Here is a 21,418-nt window from a genome sequence, read left to right as displayed (position 1 = left end):
CTGTTCACACTTTTGTGGTTCAGGGTCTCTTCCCTTCAGCTAACTTGGATAGCTTTCTTTTATGAAACTTGTTTGGTGGATATCTGGCCTTTTACTGGCATGACATGCTTAATCATGGCTGTGCCTGAGCTTCCTTTTATGTCCATACCAGCATGGAGAATCTTGTCTAGCCCAGGAATCATATTCTAAATCTAACTACCACCTTCACTCGGTCTCTTATTTTGAACTTGAAAACTGGTTCCAAGGAAAAATTATGAGTTACTTAAACATCAGAAGGATCTTGTCACTATCTTTGATGTGCAGCTGTGGACAAGCCACATGCTAACTCAATGTCCAAGTTTTCATCTTTAAATGAAGAGTTGTTGAGTTAGAACCTCCTCTAAGGGTTGAAAGTACAGATCACTGTTAACATGTTTTCCCAGAATACCCTGTGTTTACTTCTCAGTATAGAAGAAGAAGAGAGGAGGAGGAAAAGGGCAGGGAGAAATAATAAATAAATCGAGAGTGTTCTTTTGCTCACCGTTTTCTACAAAGTTAGACTACCTGGCCAAGCCTTTATATGTGCCATTCTATCTCAGCATGCCCTACAGGTGAGGATTGCTTGCCATTTGGCATGTTTATCTACACATATACATAACAATGTGACGCGTCTATCAATGCCTACCAGAAGCGCAATCTGAGGTTTAGTATTAGCAAACCCATAGGACCTGTTTTATAGTCCACAGGGTTCATGTTGGAGTTCTGTCAGATGCCAGGTTTAATACCTTCACTGGACAGCATAGAAAGAAACAATAATGCAGCCGGGCAGTGGTTGTGCGCGCCTTTAATCCCAGCACTTGGGAAGCAGAGTTAAGTGGAACTCTATGAGTTCGAGGCCAACCTAGTCCAAGAGAGTTTCAAGGCAGCCAGGGATACACAGAAACCCTGTCTCAAAATAAAATAAAAGGGGGAAAGGGAAGGGAAGGGAAAGACATTGCATGACCTTTGTGGAAATCTATATTTCTTAGGTCTCAGAGAAAAATGACCCCAAGTGAAGCCCCTGCAGCAAAGCTTCTGTGAGCCCCTTACATCTTCCGATTTCTAACCTCTACTCATTCCCTAAAGCACCTTATAGAAACTTCAACTTTTTTCCTCATGCCAGTCATAAAGCCTGAACACCTGACTCAAACCTCCAACTTTCTGTAAGCGCTAGCTATAAAGAAATTCTTGGACCTCCTTGTTTGTCAGTAAGTGATAAGACCCCGTTCCAGAAAAAAAAAAAAAAAAAAAAGAGTTCGCTCCACGCCCAGGAGGAAGAGATTCTACAAAAAATTAATTAAACAAACAAACAAACAAACAAACAAATAAATAAATGCAAGAAAAACCCGAACAGACAGGCCTTTCTTGTTGGCCTGCTCTGCCTGTTCCTAGAGGCCCAATCCTTGTCCTCACAGTTGTGCATGGCTTACCCTGCTTCACTGAGCCTAAGCCATGACATAGACATTGTTCCCTGAGTCTTCCTGCTGAAGGTTTCTATGTCACATAGAGCCATGAGTGACTAAATCTGGTGTGCTTTTCATGGTGGCTTGCATTTGGTTCTAGAGGTGACAGCTGCAGCTCTCATGAGGGACAGGAGAGGCATTGTTCTTCTCCACACACACAGCTTCATGAATCAAAGTACATTTAGTCACACCGACTTCTATGACCCTCACAACAAACTAACGAGATAAGTAGGGCGAGCTTATTGTCCCAATTTATACGAGAAAAACTAGGGCACAGAAGAAAACTGAAGTGGCTTGCCCTAGGCACTACAGTTGATTAGCAAGTAGGACAGGAACCCCGGATTCTAACTCCCAATGGACAGTTAATTCCATGTTGTCTGGCCCCATTCTTAGCAGCTGCCTGACCGCAAAAACTGTCCATCACCAAATCTCTACTGCAGTAAGAGATCTTTCCTACCCACTGGCCACATGATTTTCTTTGTACAGAGCTGGTCTTAATATCAGTCATGCAAAAATACATACATGCGTATTGTATCCCTACAGATGTGAAGCTAGTGGAATTACACAGATGTGGCTTACTCTTGCAGATGTGACATGTTACTAGAGATCAAGACCCTGGCTGTGCTCTGCTTCTGTATGCTCTTGTCTCCTCCAATAAGTCCCCCCAGTAAGTGAAGTGATATATGGATCAACTTGCACTGATACAAAGTCCCAGGACTGGTTACTGTTCTAACTGTGATGTGCTAATTGTGACCTTGAATGATCCATAAAGCCAGATGTTCACTCTTACTGACTGAAACATACCAGCCCAATTTTATTGCTGTTATAATGTGGCCATTGTTGCTAACCTCTTTCAACACCAGCCTCTCTTTGGAAAGTGTTTCACCCCCTTTCTATCTAGTGCTGTTGCACCTTCATTTTCTTGTGTTACAGTGGTCTTTTGAGCTGTAAATTGGTAAAATCCAGACCTGAGTCTGTAGCTCAGAGGTAGAGTGCTTACCCAGAATGCACTCAGCAAGTCTGAGCCCTGGTTCAATGAGCAATAAAGACACTAAATACATACTAAAGATAGAGTGAAATCAAATTTTATTTATACATACTCAAGCAATCTTCAGCATGTCTAGTCACAGTTTGATTTTGGGGGAAGAAAGATAAATGGTATAAGAAGTTAAGATTTGTTCTCTTGAAGCCTTTAATGGCACATCTATCCAGGAAAATATCTGTTGCCTGGATACACTGCTGCACACCTATGACCCGAGCATTTGGATATGGAAACAGGAGGATTGTAGATTCAGGACCAGCATCTAAAGCAAACAAACAAAATCAAATAAACAAATACACTTGTGTAGTAAATGTTTTCAGTTCCCACAATTCATATATTGAACTCCCCAGTGTAATTATGTCTGAAGAGCGGAAGAAAGAAAACTTAGGTTAAATAAGTTTAGAAGACTGGAGCTTGATCATATAAGGACAGCATCCAATATGAAGAGACACCAGAGACCTTCTCTCCCAGTTCCTCTCTTTCCCTTCTCCACAGGCAGATACAGGAAAAGGACCTCACTGAGAATGAACTATATGGGCTGAGAAGATGGCTCTAAGCCTAAAAATGCTGTCTATTCTCGCCTATTCACCTTGTCTATTCACCTGGGTTTGTGTTCAGAGATGACAGAACTTTACACAATACATGAAAAACAAATACCCTTGGTATTTGCTCTCATGCTTAGCCATGGCCACTGTTACATTGATTTTGTTGTTGTTGTTTTTCTAAGCATAAGGGAGAATATTAAATAGGTCCTCCTGGAATATTCTCCATTTTCCAAATCTAATAGTGGTCTAATTATATTTAGATTGCAATATGAGGTGTTATTTGATATTTTTGATTAATACAGTGCCTCCTTCTTTGAGGTGTTCAATAAAATCATCAAAATATTTTGGAGACAGCCAGGACAAAACTCTTGAACTGATATCTTTAAGTAAGAAATTGTATAAGGTGATTACTACAGGGCTTGTCCAGGCATTTATAAACACTCAGAGGAGATACCACAGCTAGAGGACAAATCAGAGATATGCCCCTCTTGAGCTTTCAAGCTCAGATGATAAGGTATGCCCAGTAATTTGTAGAGTTTGGAAGAGTCAAAATCCAGCAGGCAGAATTAACTCCCGAGGAAGAAAGAATGCATCTAAACTACGAGAGAATAATGCTGTGAAAGATTTGAGGAAATAATGCATAAGTAAAAGGATGGGCTGGCATGAAAACAAGCAAGAACTTTTAGAAATTGAAATGAAGACTATTAAAATAAAAGTTCTCTGAGAAGAGGACTGTCTGCATAATGGATAGGCTTATGGTCCAATTAGTGAGTGAGAACACTGAGGTAGCGTGTAAGGTAAAAGGATGCCAAACTTCATTGGCTGTGCATATCCCAGATCCAGATGTACAAGCCCTAAGACCACTTACCTCAAAGTGTGGATATATTGAAACAGGGTCACAGATGAGGTAACTGTTGGGTAAATGAGGTTCTGTGAGTGAACCTTGTTCAATTTCACTAATGTTCCTGAAATAGGATGGAATCTGAACACATGAAGAAACAGACCAGATGTGGTCGTTCATAGGGAAAGCCTACGAGGAGAGCAAGGGGCTTCAGGAGAGCAAGGGGCTTCTAAGAGACAGCTTCCATTGTATAACCTACTGAGTCTGTAGTATTTTGATAGTTCAGCCCTAGCAAAGCAATGTAGGCAAAATGAAACAACTGAACAAACAAACAAAGAAAAACCATGGGAGGCCTTAGGAAGTGATTAAGAAACACAGACAATGTACCTCAATGAAAAAGTAAATAACATTTATTCAATATGATTTCCAGGGAGGTAAAAATAAAGATAACGGAAGAAAGAATATAATCAAGAAATGGGGACTATTTAGCTAACAGTAGTTAAACAGCCTTCCTCTGAGACATGTTTTAGTTCCTGCCTCCAGGTTCCTGTCCTGCCTTTCCTTAGTAATGGGCTGTGGTCAGGATTTGTGAGTCAAATAAACCCTTTCTTCCCCAGGTTGCGTTTGGTCATGGTCTTTATCACAGCTGTATAAACAAAACTAGGATAATAAGTAAATAAACAAACCAAAACAACCCCAAAACCCTAACTCTATATCAATACAATTATCTAATTTCTCAGTGAATTTCTTGCGTACAATCCTGTAGAGAGAGTTCTTGAGGCCTCTGTTTTTGTTTCCCATTTGGTAACTTCATGGTTAGAGCTGGATCAAAGTTTAGAGGTTATTTATTCCAAATCTCTTCACTGAAATGAGGCAACTGACACTCGGTTTAAATACTGCGTGGCTTAAAAATTCTGTCATTCAAAGTTGCTCGACATGCTCCCATAGAGCCCTACAGAGAGAGAGGAAGAGAGAGAGAGATGTGTTTCCTCCCTTTGAAGGGAGTTTTTCCAGTGACACGTTTGGCTCTAGCAACCAACTGTCTGGGGTTACAAGTAAGAGTCCTCCAGGAATCTACTCTGAACCAAGTTAGGAAAAGGAGCCACCCGAAATGACTAGTGTGTGTAATTTCAAAGAATGGCTCATAAAGACTAAGCAATTCACCTTTAAAGACCTCGAGTCCCAAGGCTGCTGTACTAGAATGGTCATGTGTGCCATTTCGAGAAGGTGCCAGATCGTGACGGACGTTGTCTTAGACCTTGTAATCCAGACCGTGCTCGAGCTCAGTGCTGCTAAGTCAACTCCACTGGCATCACGTCAAACATAAAGGTCCACCAGGAAGGGATGCTCTGACGATGGCCAATCAAAAGTGTGAAACACATCAGCTTCAGCTGTCCTTGAAGCTTCTAGGACTGAGCTTTGCTTGACACAAAACTGTAGACAACAGCAACCGCAGTTGAACCTACGGAGATCGTCAGGGTGCTTCAGTACCGTCTTAGTGTTCCCTCTACCAGAACCCAGTCCTGTGATGTGTCTTTCCAAAATTATTATGGATTCCCTTTCTGAGCTGAGATACAGCTGCATAGACATTAATTTTTTTTATCTACACAAAGCATATTTTAATAAGGCAATGAACATAAGAATAAACTTTTTTTTTTTTTAAAGAGGCAGGTTTTGCAGGGCAGTGGTGACACACACCTTTAATCCCAGCACTTGGGAGGCAGAGGCAGGCGGATTTTTGAGTTCGAGGCTAGCCTGGTCTACAGGGTGAGTTCTAGGACAGTCAAGCCTACACGGAGAAACTGTCCAAAAAAAAAAAAAAAAAAGAGGCAGTTTTTGTTCATGGTATATTTTTATATTACCCTTGGATAATCACAGAAGAGAAAGTTGAGAACAGTTTGAACAGAGAAATTTTACTCTGAAGACTTAAACTCGGGCTGAAGTGATGGGTCCATAGTACTTTTCCAGGGGACCTGAGTTCAGTATCTAGAACCCCAGTGGAATGTCACACAACTGCCTGTAACTCCTGCTCCAGTGGGTGTAACAACTGGGCTCCTTAGAATGCCTGAATTCACTCAAAAAACAAAAACAAAAACAAAACCCCAAACCCGTAAGGCTGAAGATATGAGTTCCTGGAAGAGGACTTGCTCTTCTTTCTCACTCCCATCTTCAGCTCTGGGCTTAGAGCTGTGTACCACTAGGCCTTTGCATAGGCTCTAGGAATCCAGTTGTTTCTCTCTGCAGCTCTTCCTCTCAGTCAGAATAATATCTTTTTGAAAAGGGATGCTCTAGTCCACCGGAGTCACCGAAGAAGAATGTGCATAAGAATGTGCATGTAATTTCTCCTCAGGAAACTGCTTTAAAAAAATCACCCTTCTGTTGTACATTTGAAGAGGTATTCAGCCATCATCGTGTCTAGGAGGATGCCAGGGGAAGCTGTAAGGCCCAGCCATGGCCAACCTTTGACACTACAACATAACACTGTCATCTACAAAGCTAGCCCAAACCAATTAAACACACACACCCATGCATGCACTCACGCACACATGCACACACGTACGCACCACCTCTTCATAAGTCCATGATCTTGTGTTAGGCCATATTTATAGGTAATCTTCAATGCAAACAGCCCTGGGTCTTGAAGTGAACACTGGTGTGAGAGAATAGGCCATTGAATGTTGTTGGTGGTTCTCTACTGCAAGACTGAGTGGCTCTTGCTGCAGAATGTTGGTGCTGGAAGGGCCTCCTAGGCTTCAGGGACCTACCAGCTGAATGTGCAGAAACCAAGACACACAGTCCTTTTCTTCTGCCATTCTTCTTCAGCACCCTCAGCTAAGAATGCTCAAGATTGTGCCTGCCAGCAAAGAAAATCATTTAAAGGGTTCAGAGTCACCTCACCTAGCAGATAGAATGGGTCAGCAGAGTGCAGAAAGGGCACGGAAAGATAACTGGAATGACTATCTGCTACGTGCCAGGATTTCCCCTTAGGATAGAGAGCTTGAACTTCTCATTTTAACTTCTACGAAGGATTAGTCAGATGGTTTCCAAAAGTGAATTTTTTTTTTTTACTAGTGATGGTCATATATTGTGATCAAACTTATTCTTCTCTTCTTAAATAAAGAATAATGAATATTGTGTGTGTGTGTGTGTGCGTGTGTGTGTGTGACATGTATATGGGAGTATGAGCATGCCATGACACTCCTGGAGAGGACAGAGAACAACCCTGTGGAGTTGATTCTGTGTGTGTGTGTGTGTGTGTGTGTGTGTGTGTGTGTGCGTGTGTGTGTGTGACATGTATATGGGAGTATGAGCATGCCATGACACTCCTGGAGAGGATAGAGAACAACCCTGTGGAGTTGATTCTGTGTGTGTGTGTGTGTGTGTGTGTGCGTGTGTGTGTGTGTGTGTGTGTGTGTGTGTGTGATATGTGTATGGGAGTATGAGCATGCCATGACACTCCTGGAGAGGATAGAGAACAACCCTGTGGAGTTGATTCTGTGTGTGTGTGTGTGTGTGTGTGTGTGTGTGCGTGTGTGTGTGTGTGCGTGTGTGTGTGTGTGTGTGTGTGATATGTGTATGGGAGTATGAGCATGCCATGACACTCCTGGAGAGGACAGAGAACAACCCTGTGGAGTTGATTCTGTGTGTGTGTGTGTGTGTGTGTGCGTGTGTGTGTGTGTGCGTGTGTGTGTGTGTGTGTGTGTGTGTGATATGTGTATGGGAGTATGAGCATGCCATGACACTCCTGGAGAGGATAGAGAACAACCCTGTGGAGTTGATTCTCTCCTTCCACCTTTATATGGGGTCTGGATTGAACTAGGGCATCGGGCTTGTTCCTTCCTTGCTGAGCCATCTTGCCAACCCCATTTTTTTTCTAGTCATAACTGTGATGTGACTACCATGTAATCCCTGTAAATGTGATTTCTAATGTTTCAATTTGAAGCCCATGTGCCACTATAAATAGACCTGCAGTTTCTTTTGGGAGGAGGGGTAATCATACTGTTCTAAAATTACATTGTGATGAAGGTTGCAAGGCTGAATGTTAAAATTCATTTAATTTTAACACTCCCCTGAAGGAAAAACAACGGAAGCTTTTCCGTCTGCAGATGACTTCATTTTCCTGAATCATGTGCAAGCATTGATTGTTTACTTCCCAGACATACTCTGTCCAAGTTAGGGTTTCACTGCTGTGAAGAGACACCATGACCAAGGCAACGCTTACAAAGGCAAACATTTAACTGGGGCTGGTTTACAGTTGCAGAGGTTTGGCTCATTAGCCGCATGACAGGAAGCATGACAGCCTATAGAAAGACATGGTGCTGGTGGATCAGAAAGTTCTAATCTTGATAGAAAGACTGCTAGGAGACTGGAATTCTACGCTAGGCAGAACGTAGGCCTAGGAGACCTGAAAGCCCAGCCCTACAGTGACACACCCCCTCCAACAAGGCCACATCTATTTCAACAGGGCCACATCTCCTTGTAGTGCCACTCCCTATGGGCCAAGCATTCAAACTCATGAGTCTGGTGGGAGCCACTACACACTCCCAATTCTTTCTTCTCTCTCTGTCTCTATCTCTGTCTCTCTGTCTCTGTCTCTCTCTCTCTCTGCCCCCCCCTCTCCCCTCTCTCCCTCTCTCGTGATTAAATCTACCTTTCTTTGTATTTATTCAAGTATGTATATTTCCTTTTTGCCCTGATGATAATGATGATGATGATGATGGGCCTTTTTTGAGGCAACTCTGGTTGGGCTGGAACTCGGTGCAGATACCACTTAGACCAGGCTGCCCTTGACTGAACTTTTAGTGATCCTCCTGCCTCTGCCTGCCTCTAGAGTATTGTGGTTTTTGGTATGTACCACAATCCTGGGCTGCTCAAGCCTTTATATTTTTTGCTCTATATTTACATGTTGGTATTCTCTGATGACCCATTTTTGGTCTTATGTTCTGTTTATTGACTTAACATTTTCTTAAAAAAAAAAATATATATATATATATTTACAAAAAGCCCTTACTGTTTAGGTTTTCAGTCATACATCCACTTTCATGCTCTGGTTAGTGTAGTTAGGCTGTAGAATATTCTTATAGCATTTGTGTCTTCTGGTTTGGGAGTTTCTAAACTCAGGATTTCTTTAGTCCAAAAAAAAAAAAAAAAAAAAGAGTTGTCTATTTTCTGTTTGTTTTGCAACAGGGAATGGCAAAGGTCACATTTGCCTCAAAGTTGCTTCGTCACTGAGGATGACCTTGATCCTGTGCATCTGCCTCCTGAGTGCTGGGATTACAGGGATGTGCCACCACACTGACTTCATTCAGTGCTGGGGATCAAGAGCTCGGGAGGCAAATGCCCTCCTGACTGAGGTACATCCCCAGCCTGATTTCCTTCTGTCTATTGAATGTACTCATTAGCATAAGCGATGTCTCAGTGCATTCCAACTCCGAGAGGTTCCTGGGGAGCTCTTCGTACACATGGACATTCTGAACAAATTAATACCAAACATTCTTAATAGCCTGATTTCTAAAAACTTGTCCAGACATGTACTGCATGATTCATTTGCTAACTCTTAGACCTTTTCAGAATAGTTTTTATATATGTCAATAAAAGCCTGGGAAGTGGAAGAGATTGAAGCGTTTCCCATAGTTACTATCCAGGGTAGGCCACCACCCTGTGATTAACACAAACTCCTCTTTGCAGAACTTGTGACAGGAGGCAGCCATGCCTTCCATTGACACAGCACAGAGCCAAGGGTTCACTACTGAACCTCGGGTATGCAGGTGGCAACTTCCATTTTTCCCAAAGGAAGCTTTTGTGCCAGGTCCTAACAGTCACCTCTGCAATGTGACTTCTCTCTATACTCCATCATTCTCCTTCAAGACTTCTGAGACTCAGCCAGCCTTGGCTGACACTCAAGCCCCAGTCTTGCATCCTCTACATCAATGTTCATCTCCTTCACTCCCAGACCTCTCCTCTATCTCTGTTTGAGCATGGCAGTCAATTTAAATTGCTGCTTCCCCAGAGCATAGACTGATTCCTTAGATAAAGCTAGCCTTTCTTCTTCCTAAAGTCATACTTTTTGTACTTATTACCATAAATCAATTCCTTTTCAGTTTGGCGGGTATCTTATCTTCCCTAGGAAATGTGAACCATCATGAGGGCAGAGATGACTATGTCTTCTCCCTCCTCCTGTCTTCTGAGAACCTTATAAAGCACAGTAGAGGTTTGCTGAATTACCCGATGAATGGCTCAAACTTAATCACGGAAAATGAATTAATACTTATCAAATATCTGGTGTAATTCTGTGCACAGGGTGTTATACAGGTGTTTGTTAAATAAAATGAAGGGTTGATAGAACATAAGCTTGGATTTAGGAGGGCTATTGCTATCATAATTACTGGAAATGGTGCCTATAATTTATTAACAGGCTCAGATAATTTCCTCTTTATTACCAGATTCCTACGAATGTGGAATCATGGGTGGAAACAGGGCTTTCTTTTTATATTCTGTTCCTTTTTCTAATTACATATCATTTCTCTCACAGTGATAGTTAAATCTCATTATATTTAATGATTTATCCATTTTCTGCTGTAACAGTTTTATCAGCAACTCCTTGTATTATAATCTCATTATTATTTCACAAAATTATATCCTATTTGTTAAGAACAGTAGCTGTTACCATGATTTTATCTCCAGTGCTCTTTTCCGTGTCAATGTCTTAGCCCTCTTTGTATAAAGATTAAACATTTTCTTCTCTTCCTTTAGTCAAATTCTGTTCAATGTTGCATATATAAGTGTCTTTCCCTCTATTTTGCTATTTTCTTTGGAGAATTTAATTCTCCATCTGAACTGTGCAGGCCTCATTTATACAGTTCTATGTTTTGAGGGAGTAAGATGGTGTGAATAGAGGATATTTAAATAACCGATTTTTTCTTTATTCTGAAGTATAATATACCTGCAATGAAATACCAGGGCCTTACTTCTTAATTTCTACTGACTCAGTTCCCCCAATGGGACTGACATTTTTACTTCTTGAATCAGATGTACTTTGTGGGAGGAAGTTGTAACGTGTTCCCTTAAGTCTCAGAACTGCATGCTGGAGGAGCAGATAGATCATGGCAAGCCTTTCATGTGCCTTTGGTTAACAAAACAAACAAACGAAGAAAACCAACCTGTGACAATACAGGATAGGGTTCAGAGGCAATCTGTAGCTGGCTTGCACGTTTTATGTGTGTTATACTGTCACTTAAAGTTGCTTCCCTATGTCAGGGTAATGTGAAAAAGTTTTCAATGCCAAGGGTTAAATTGTACTTCTTAAAGGTGCCCCTCCCCCAAATCCTTGTAGCTTTCTTTTCTTTCATATTTTAATATAGAGAATGGCATAATACATTGTATGAGTAATCTACGAAATAATTTATTCTTTGAAAAGGATGGTATATATCTATGTGTCTGTGTGTCTGTGTGTGTGTCTGTGTGTGTGTGTCTGTGTGTGTGTGTCTGTGTGTGTGTGTGTCGTGGGGGTCGAAGGTGAGATTAATGTGTATGTGAAGACCACTGGGCAGCTTTTGGGAGTCAGTTCCCACTTTCTACTTTGTCTCATTTTTGTTGTTGCTCCAGTTGTTGCTTGATGTTGCTGTGCTACACAATCCAGACCTGAAAATTCAAAGAGATGCTTTGCTTTCTGCTTCTCCTAGAAGTGCACGGGTGCTTCGGTTAAGGATGTGTGCAGTGCCATCTGGATTTAACAGTCTTGGGTCTGCAGCCTCACCTTTGACCCACTGAGCCATCCTCCCCACCCTATGTTATTCTTTGTGTAAGACAACCAAGTGCACATATACATCGCCTGCCTGGGTACACGTTCCTGAATCTTAGGACCAGAGAGGATACATGTTGTCACATAACTGCTCATCCATCAGTGTCGCGTTTTGTACCAGACACAGACTAGATCTTTAGTGGAAGCTTTGACACTTTGTTTCTCTTTGATATGAAAATATTTGGATTCTTTCATCCAGGAAAAGAATTCATTCCCTCTAATGCTCCTGAGTATAACGTAAAAGCTTTATGATGCTGGCACACAGTTTTGTGACAAGGCAATAGAGCTGTGACGCCCACAGGGTTCCGGGTTTCAATCTCCATTTCTTCATCTGATGAGACTCGTACTTAGCTTTCTGGTCTGCTGTAAAGGTTAAATGCATTAACTTCCAGGAAGAATTAAGGAGAGTTTTTGGAATGTGTTCATCAGGGATGTTTCCAGCTGCTGCTTCCTCGAGATACAATCTCTTTTTGTTTGTATATTGTTTGGTTTTCAAGACAGGGATTCTCTGCGCAGCCCTGGCTGTCCTGGAACTTGCTCTGTAGATTAGTCTGACCTCGAACTCAGAGGTCTGCCTGCCTCTGCCTCATGAGTACTGGGATTAAAGGCATTGCACACCATCACTGCCTAGCTAACTTAAAGAGTTTTAACCAAAATCATTTCAGAACAGGGTATAGAATGGTTACAAATCTAAAATGCAAATGTTCCTTTGTTCTGTTCAATTTTGTAGGAGCCCTCTAAGAAGCAGGGCCCCAAAGTGAGAACCTAAACAAGAAGAACATATTAGATGAGAGGTACATTAAAACCTATTTTTAGGGGCTAGAGATGTATCTCAGTGGTTGAGTACCTGATGCTCTTCCAGAAGACCCAAGTTTGAGTCCCAGTTCACAGCTGGCTGTGACCTCAATTCCAGGGGATCTTAAGTCCTTTCTGGTACCTGCACACACGGGACATACATTTACCCAAAATCATATACAGAAATGAGGATAAATCTTAACATTCTGTGTTTAACAGCTTCCCAACAAGATTGTTGTGCTCTATTCTTTACAGGGTGTGTGTGTGTGTGTGTCTGTGTGTGTGTGTGTGTGTGTGCAAATGTGAGTAGAGAATGGGGGATGAGGAAGAGAAGGAGAAATGACTAAAATAATTTCATTAGAGGAGGACCCATCCAACAGGCTAGCCTGTCAGCTTTTGTTGAGCCCTAGAAAGCTGAACAGCCCAGGTCCAGGAGCCATCCAATCAGAAGGCTGAGAGCCACATTTCCATAACGATGATTGGCTAGTAGTCTGGAGACTGGCGGAGCTGCAGGAGGATGGGGGAAGAAATGCTCTCCTGAGAAAATAGCAGAACAACTTTCTGTTGTTTACTGCATATTCTCCAAATGATTGTAGTGATTCATCCTTTAGGAAGACTTGTTTAGCAAACAAAAGAAGCACAGTTGTTCTCAACAACAGTAGCATTCAACCGCCAAGAAGCTGAGCAAAATGGAAGTCTTTAAAATCAACTTTAGGCTCCCTGAGTTCTTCTAGCTGAATATGCAAAACCTGTCTAGGAGAGGCATGAGGGACATAAATCACTAATTCGGGTTTGCTGGTTTTGATGAACGCCACCGTTGCTTTTATTAAACGTGTGTCAACTTTATGAAATCTGAACAAAGTGGAGTTCATCAAGTATGAAAATCCTTTGAAATATACCGAGTATTTTCCTAGTTAGGGGTGTTCTGCCACCCTCAATAACAAAGTTGTCCTGAGCATTTCTTTTTCCTCCTGCAGTCATTTTATACATGAAAAATCTTAGAGATGTATTCATCAATGTGTTAACGCTCTCACAAATTTTTATACTTATACCCATCTGCTCTCAGTAATTCTCTCCACAGGACACAAAGAAAAGGGGAATATATGGCTGTATCCAACAGCCTTTGTCCTTTCCCAACTTGGTGTTTTTCTACCCTGTTGTTTTAAATTCACACAGAGTAATAGCTACATTTCATCTACAAGTTTTTAAATTTTGTTTTACAAACACCCCTCCACCCCCATCGCTTCTCCTTCTGGCAAGGAGGCTAGCCCCACAAAGCAGACTAAGCAGAAGTATTTTTCAGACGTTTCCAGTGACCATTCCTTGGCTGGCTAACAGACCAGCCATTCAGAAGCAATTTTCTTCAGGCTGAAATTATGTGCTGACCGTAGCAGATCACTTCCCATAATAACCCTTCCCCCACCCAGCGCTAAATACAATCTGTCTCCTACTCACTGTAATAACGTGCAAATGACTGTAATTTCGCAGACAAGAAACAGCCCAAAGTGAAACGTGTCTAAACAGAGGTCGATTTGAAAAATCAGGGCTATTACCTAAATCTGTAAAATACATATTGTAATAAAACCAGCAACAGCAATCTCCAATAAGTAGTTCTAAAAAACGCAGCTTGTGTTTTGATCTTCTTTATGCACCCAGTCTTCAGAGGCATAAAAGAGACCTCCTTTCCTAGAAATGCTTTCATGGCATGTGATTTCAATTGCCTGAGTTTCCTAGCTGATCCCAGACCCTGCTAGGGCACCCATGCAGACACAGTAGCCAACACCACCCTGCTGGTGCCTAGGGCCAAGATGAGGTATGATTTGAGACACTTAAAGCTGACCTACCTACATTGCTGTTCTATTAACGCAAGTATTATACAAGTGTTTTTATAAGAGAGAGACAGAGACAGAGGGGAAGAGAGAGAGAGAGAGAGAGAGAGAGAGACAGAGACAAAGACAGAGATAGACAGAGACGGGGTGGGGGTGGGGTGGGGAAGTGCTGTTTTGTTGGGTTTTCTCACAGTGAAGCATAGCAGGAACAGGCTGCTGCCTTTTCTTCCCCCATTAAGCAACTGGACCTGCAGAAGAACAAGAGCTAGTCCAGCATACAGAGAGAAGCCACCCTCATCTTTCTCTTTCTGTCTTGGTATTGAACCAATGCCATCAAGCAGGCAAAGCAAACACTCTACCATGGAACTATATCCCTATATTTTTATTTTTTTGTTATTCAAATTCATTGTAATATTAAATCACTTGATATAGTTGCCTTATATTGTCTAAAGTTGTTTAAACCAAGCTAGATTACAAAGAGCTGTCAAGACTGCATGAATCTCCCTGTCTTTGTGGGTCAACTGGTGAGACTTCAGGCTAAAATGTGTTAGTAGGACATAAAAGCTACCTCAAAAGTTAATGTGGTAATGTTAGAAGGTATAGAATAACGTCTGTATTTGTGGATGCCTGTCAGAAATGTGTTTTTTGCTATCAGGGGCTATCATTTGGTCTTTCTTCCCTCACCTCTTTCTACCAAGGACTTGAAACGGTTCTATATACAAGCTCTTTTTTCCCCTTGGAACTTTGTTTTGGTCTAAGGTTACTTTAGGGTGATGTACACTATCAAATGTTTGCCCCAAATGGCAGTATTTGACTCTGTTTATGACAATTATCCCCAGATAGATATTGCTAAAAATACTCAATGGAAACTTGAGTTGGATTTGGTATGCAGGGTATAAAGGTGTAGCCGTATTTTTGTTTGTTTGTTTTGTTTTGCCCCCCCCCCCCTTTCAGAAGCTCTTTATCAACTAGGAACAATGATCTGTAGGTGAAAGGAGGGAAGACCTTCTAATGCTTCTGTGGGTGTCCCCTTAATCGGCTCCGTAGTCTCTGGAAGGAAGCAGAAGCCAACCAGGGCTTAAGGGCTCCAGGTGGACAAGAGTCATTCCCTAGAGTTTTGGTGGGTAACCAATACATTGATAGTTACACCTAACTTAAGTCTCTTGCCTGCAAATTAAGCTTACATAATTTATATTTTAGGATTTTCTCTTCTAGTTTTTCTCTTGATCTTGAGAGCTCCCAAGAACCCCCAAGCGTGTGTTATGTGTAGAGTTAGAAAAGCTTCGACTTGCTTCCAAGTAAATACAAACTCAAGAAAGATGTCTGCTGGCCATGAGGATTCTATAATCCTACCACTGGGAAAGCAGAGAATATCAAGTGCCTAGCTAGCCTGGGCGGCCTAGTAAACTGCTTGTAGAAAAAAAAAAAAGAGGTGGTGGTGGTTATAAAACTGGTTTTGATTGCCTTTAATAATTCAACCCCAATCAGAAGAAAGAATCACAAATAAAGATCACTTTGATTTTCTGTGTTGTTGCCTAAAGCTGTTAGCCTCCTCTTGAGCCCTTTCCAGGAAAAAAATAAATGGAAAGAAAAAGAAAGAAAGAAGGGAAGAAAGAAAGAGAGAGAGAGAGAAAGGGAGAAAGGATTAAAGGCCAAGTTAGCAGGATTCTTCCACTTCCTTATTAACGATGTGTTATGTGTAGTGCTGAGCTGATTTGGGGGGGGGGCATGGAAGAGCAATGACACTCTCTAATTACCTCTTTTACACTACCCTCATGTCTCCCCCATCCCTCAACTCCGAACACTGTTCCTTTTTCCCAGACATCTCCGTCTCTCGTGTCTTTGGATAGACACCTGATGAATCGTAAAATTACAAAGTCCACGTGTTAAAAGAGTGTACTGGTGTGATCAAGGAAGTGCAGTGGATATCACGTGGAAGACAACTACACCCCCTGGTACATTACTTTGATAAGAAATATACGTAATAATAAGAGGTCATGAATTTGAAAGGGAATAGAGTGCACAGGAAGAATTGGAGGGGAAGAGACAGAGAGGTGGAAATTATGTGCCCAAATATAAAATTCTCAAAGAGATTAGATTAAAAAAAATTAATCAGAATAAAAAATTTTCAGTTCTGTAAACAGAGCCAAACTTTCCAATTTTGTGAGGTAAGAGAGTAACTCCACTTGTCAAGGCTGGTAGCTAATTATCTTTCAGCCTTCCATTATCTGAGAGTCCTCACATGCCTCTTGATTGTCCTCCACCCCTTGTCAAGCAAAACAAACACATGCAAAGCCAGTATAACAATAGTAGTCTATTCAAAAGTTGCCTGGAAGAATTTGGGAGGTGGAAGAGACAGAGTGGGGAATAAAGGGCCTGTGGGACTCATAAAAATGGGGAAAAAAGTGCTTTGATTTGCCAAAATAATTTGAATTAAATATGTACTCAAGTTGGCCAATGGTGTTTATCTAAAAAGACTATTGGTTTAGGTTTAGCTGTAGAAGACAGGGGTTCAGTTACACATCTGGATGGTTACATTTTGGATCTGGTTTGACTCCCTGCTTTCTTTAGTAATGGGGTGTTTTGAAAAAACTTGACCCTCTCCCAGTGCCTCTAGATGATAATGCTTAAGTGACCTGAGAACTGGTTTTGTTTTAAGAGATAATAGTTGATTTTTTTTTTTTTCCTAAACTAATGTCACATATGGTGTAACCACAGCCTGAAATGGAGACAACACCCCAGGGACACAGGAAGCACACAAGTGTGAGTTAGTCTTTGGAGGAATCACACTTCTAAAAGAAGAAAAGTTATGACTTCTGTAAGGTACTGTGCCATTACCAAGGAGCCACACATAAATGTAAAACCTGTACAGTTTACCAGAATAGAAGGTGAGTGGATCCTAGGTGTCTGGTTTGTCCTGAGGATTCGTGATTGTATATCTCCAATGTGAGTAAGAGAGGAGATGACATGATCTCAGTGCTCTTAGAAATCCCTTTCTGTGTCTCACTGCAGTCAAGGTCAGAACTTGCAGTCTGTTGGTTTTTGCAGCATCTACTCTAGTTCATCTAGGGCCATGAAACAACAAATTGGCATTTTTTAAAATGAAGTAAATATATTAAAAAAACACAAACATTAGTCAATAGCCATTACTTATAACATGTGGCATAAATGTTTTTATTGATCCACAAAGTCGCCTGCAAACATTTACATCATAGTTGTCTTCTGCCAGAGGCAATTTACTCTTGTGTGTCCATTTTCGTAAGCTATGGCATGTCTAAAACTCCAATTGTCAACTGAAAACTGCAGTAATATCCGATCTTTCAAACTCTGAGTTATAATTGGTTTACTTGAAACCCAAAGACTAAGTGACTTTAAAGTCCCCACATTCTAGCTCCTACAATAATTGAAAATAACAACGCAAACCTAAAAATAAACTATGTTCTAAAGACTTAATATGTAAGACTACATTAGCTTAAATATATTAACGGGCTGTTTTCACATTAGCCTCCTGTCCTGGAAAATGAGTCCCATTAACTCAGCTGTGTTTGTCTTACCATAAAAGTGGGAACATTTTGTATGTTTGTGGGTTGTGGACACAGCATTAAGAGAATTTAGAATCTCTGACAGCCGTAAGAGTTAAAGATTTGAGAAAAGAACTTAGATAATCCAGATAATGAAAAATTGGGGACAAAGGCTGTTTAAGGGGTTAATATGCCTAGTATATTTTATCTTCCACAAATCGATTTATTTTTTAATAAGGCTCATTTGAGATGTTAATGTGGTTTGCACAGGCCTTCTTATCTATCTATCTATCTATCTATCTATCTATCTATCTATCTATCTATCTATCTGTAGGTCGCAGAGGATTAGTTGGAGAGATTCCTTGGTAATTTGAGGAGAATCATTCAGTGGGTTTGCTGAATGGTGATCTGGGTCCACAGTTCATGGCTTGCAGATCAGAAGCCTGGAAACAAAAGGGTTACTTGTTTCCCCATCACCGGGCGCTCCCCACTGATTTTTCTTATTTAATGAGAGAGAGAGAGAGAGAGAGAGAGAGAGAGAGAGAGAGAGAGAGAGAGAGAGAGAGAGAGATATTTTTGGGTGAGGGTGGGGAAGGATTACAGGAAGGGCAAGGTGGTGGGGAAGGGCTGAGAGGCAGGAGCTGCAGATCTGGGTTGCCGAGTCCTTGGGACTTGGAAGGGGGAACAGTAAACCGCTCGCCTGGGTTTCCACCGCGCGGCGTCCCCGCTCTGTGCGGGTAGCTCTCAGCTGGCTTCCCTCTGCCACCGAGCGATCACACACATTATTTCCCCCAAGATAACACAATCAAACTTGCATTTACCGATATCCTCTCTTCGCAGCCTGCTTGAGATGTGTTTTAATAAATAAGTGTTTTATGTGAATGATGTAGTAATTGAAACAGGCGCCCCATTTTTCCCCCTCCCTTCGTCCTGCGGGAGGTTTTGCAACCCCAATCTGCTTGGAAAATAAAACGCTTTGTCTCCACCGCCACCCCCCACCGCACCCCCACCCGCGCTCAGTGTGTGTTTTATACGTGTGTATATCTCAACCCCCTACAGTAGCCAAGAGAAAGCAGCTAGCCAATGAGAGAGCCCAGTTTCATAAAAGCTGCTCTCTGATTGGTCCTGTGCGAAAGGGCATTGGGAACAAAGAAAAGTCCCTTTCAGGTATACAGGCTGAGAGCTCCTTTGGCTCCACTCCCCCTGTGCGTGTGTTGTGTTTCAGTTCTGATTCCACTGTTCCAGAACAAGCTTGGTGTGTGTATGTGTGCACCGGGGGGATTTCTGTGTTCTGTTTTTTTTTTTTTTTTGCTTTATTTTTTGTTGTTTTTTTTTATTTTTATAAAAAAAATACACGGGACGGTCTGTGACATTTGCTGGTCCATCTTTAATAAAAAAAATTGAAGAAATTATAATTTCCAAAATAAAGCGGCTACAACCAAACACACTCAATGCAGTTAGAAGGAAAAGGTCAACTCGCTCCCATACAGACCGTAAGTACGGTTGCGTGGTGTGTCGCTATATAGCACTTTAGTGGGGTATTCATGCAGGGGAATGTGCGAGTTTTATGCATTGAAATGAGGAACTAGTTACAGGGTTTGGCTTTGCATTTAGAACAGCCCAAGAAGGGTGAATTTGATTCAGTGGAGGGTGACTTTGTAACTTCTTTAGACAAATTAAGCTTGACTGGGCACTTGGACTAACTTAGAGTAAATTACCTTTTGGGCTTTAACCCAAAGGAGACTAAGAGTGATTCAGTTACACACCCTGGTCCTCCGTGTCAGGTCTCTTGCGCACCTTCCCCCTCCTTTCCCTTTCTACCGGAGCTGAGCTGACCCCCGCCCAGACCGAGCCAGGCAAATGGGAACCCGGGTAGAACAAGCCGATTTCTCTCCTGTCACATCCTCCTGCTCAGTAATTTAATAGTAAACTAGGGAATATTCATCCATTACATGTAATGACTGTAACTACCATTTTCCACCTTAAAAAAAGGCAAGGAAAAAAAAAAACCCACCATTAAGAGAAGGTGTGTGTGTGTTGGGGGGGGAGAGCCCCACCCAGCCCAAACAACCCCACAAATAGTAACAATGGTGTGTTTATTACAAGTCCCTGTTTGGGAGCTAGCAAAATGTTTTTCTTTGTTTAATACATGAAGGGGAGGGGGATCCTAAAAATCCCAGCAGCTCCGAGGTACTCTGCTTCCCCACCCCCCCACCGCGCCCCAGGCGTCCGCTGCCTTGGCCCCCTTGGGAAAGCCGACAAATTGGAGATCAGTTGAGGAGAGGTTTATAAGCTGTTTCTTTAAAACATCTGCTTTGCTCTTGTGGCCATTACATTTCCCTCCTTCCGAACTTCCGAGATCCTAGATGGCTGAGAAATGTTTCACATTCATAACTTGTAGCTTCGCCCACTGTAGGGCGTGCGGGGGGAGGGGGGCTGCAGGGGGGAGGGAGAAACCTTCAGCTTTTTTTTTAAAGACCAGATCAGTATTTTCTTGATACGCTTGTCACCATTTTTGTTCTCACGACAACCAATTGAGCCCTTGATCCTCACGTGATGTGAAAGGCTTGCACTGTAACAAAACCGCTCCTTTTAGATGGTTGGTGTTGCTAACGCGCCCATCCCCCAATCTCCCAGCCCCGACATTTCCAGCAAAGCGACTCTCCACTTCCAATCCATCAACAATTCATTACTGCTTTTAGCTTCCAAACGCCAGCTAATTAAAAATACTAAGCCAAGCTCCGAGGCCATCTGACTAAACACAGGAGGGGGTGGGCGAGAGGTGGAGAAAAAAAAAATAGAGACGCACTGTTTGCTGTGTGTAGAGAAAGAGAAATTGTCCTGGAGAAAGGTCGCCTTTAAAAAAAAAAAAAAAAAAAAAAAAACCTTTTTGACTCTAATTATCGAATTACCACATGACAGATCGGCTTGCGCGGCGGAGGATTTTAACCCCTCCTCAGGGACTATTCTAAGAACTCGGTTCTTTTTTTCTCAAAAACAACATAAAACAGGAAAACATCACATCCTTCAGGTTTCCAAGACAGCCCCTTTTAGACGCCGTTATTTTCCCGGCTCCACCGCCCCCCGCCCCGGGCGAAAGCTGCTCTAACTGGTTTATCAGCTCCCTGCATCGTCTGCTCCCTCCTCCTCCACACCTTTCTTTTTCTCCTCCAGCCCGGCTCCTCATCCCAGCCTTTCTTCTTCCTCCTCCTCCTCCTCCTCCCCATTCTTTCATCCGCTCCTTAAGTTAGTTGGAGAAATCAAATGTCAGGACGAGCGGAAAAATGCCACTTCCCGACTAACAGGCGGAATCCAGCCCAGATTTTCAGTCCTTTCTTCTTATTCTTTCTTCCCTTTCACTAATTTATCCCGATGTTAGCACATTCTGTCTCGTTACTAGAGGACGCCTGTAGGTCTGCTACATGAGATCATTACTTACTGATCACGGCGACTCTGAAGTCTGCAACAGAAAGCGGAATGAGAAGTTCGGAAAAGTTTTTTCTCTAATTCTCTCTCTCTCTCTCTCTCTCTCTCTCTCTCTCTCTCTCTCTCTCTCTCTCTCT

The 21,418-nt window shown here is 42.1% G+C and overlaps 1 protein-coding gene and 1 long non-coding RNA gene across 3 annotated transcripts in view; one reads left to right on the top strand and one right to left on the bottom strand.

Moving 5' to 3' along the window:
- Window positions 1–2,568: 2,568 nt before the first annotated feature.
- On the bottom strand, window positions 2,569–21,369 carry LOC115029858 (uncharacterized). 2 transcript variants are annotated; one of them, XR_003835416.2, is made up of 3 exons: window positions 21,295–21,369; window positions 5,074–5,371; window positions 2,569–2,785 (listed from the first exon to the last, which is right to left on the bottom strand). It is a non-coding gene; the product is annotated as an uncharacterized LOC115029858 (long non-coding RNA). The 2 variants fall into 2 exon arrangements; XR_015046080.1 differs by lacking the exon at window positions 21,295–21,369 and adding an exon at window positions 12,558–12,641.
- Znf608 (zinc finger protein 608) overlaps window positions 19,114–21,418 on the top strand; it is a 104,666-nt gene continuing 102,361 nt past the window's right edge. The window contains exon 1 of the mRNA XM_029471783.2: window positions 19,114–19,348. The gene's annotated coding sequence lies outside the window, so the exon portion shown is untranslated. The remainder of the gene's footprint in view (window positions 19,349–21,418) is intronic.

The sequence above is a fragment of the Mus caroli genome, unplaced genomic scaffold, assembly GCF_978045245.1.
Source record: "Mus caroli unplaced genomic scaffold, Mus_caroli_1 scaffold_19, whole genome shotgun sequence".
Classification (NCBI taxonomy): Eukaryota; Metazoa; Chordata; class Mammalia; order Rodentia; family Muridae; genus Mus; species Mus caroli.
Note: the sequence above shows the minus strand (reverse complement) of the source record. Positions and strands in the feature narration are given on the sequence as shown.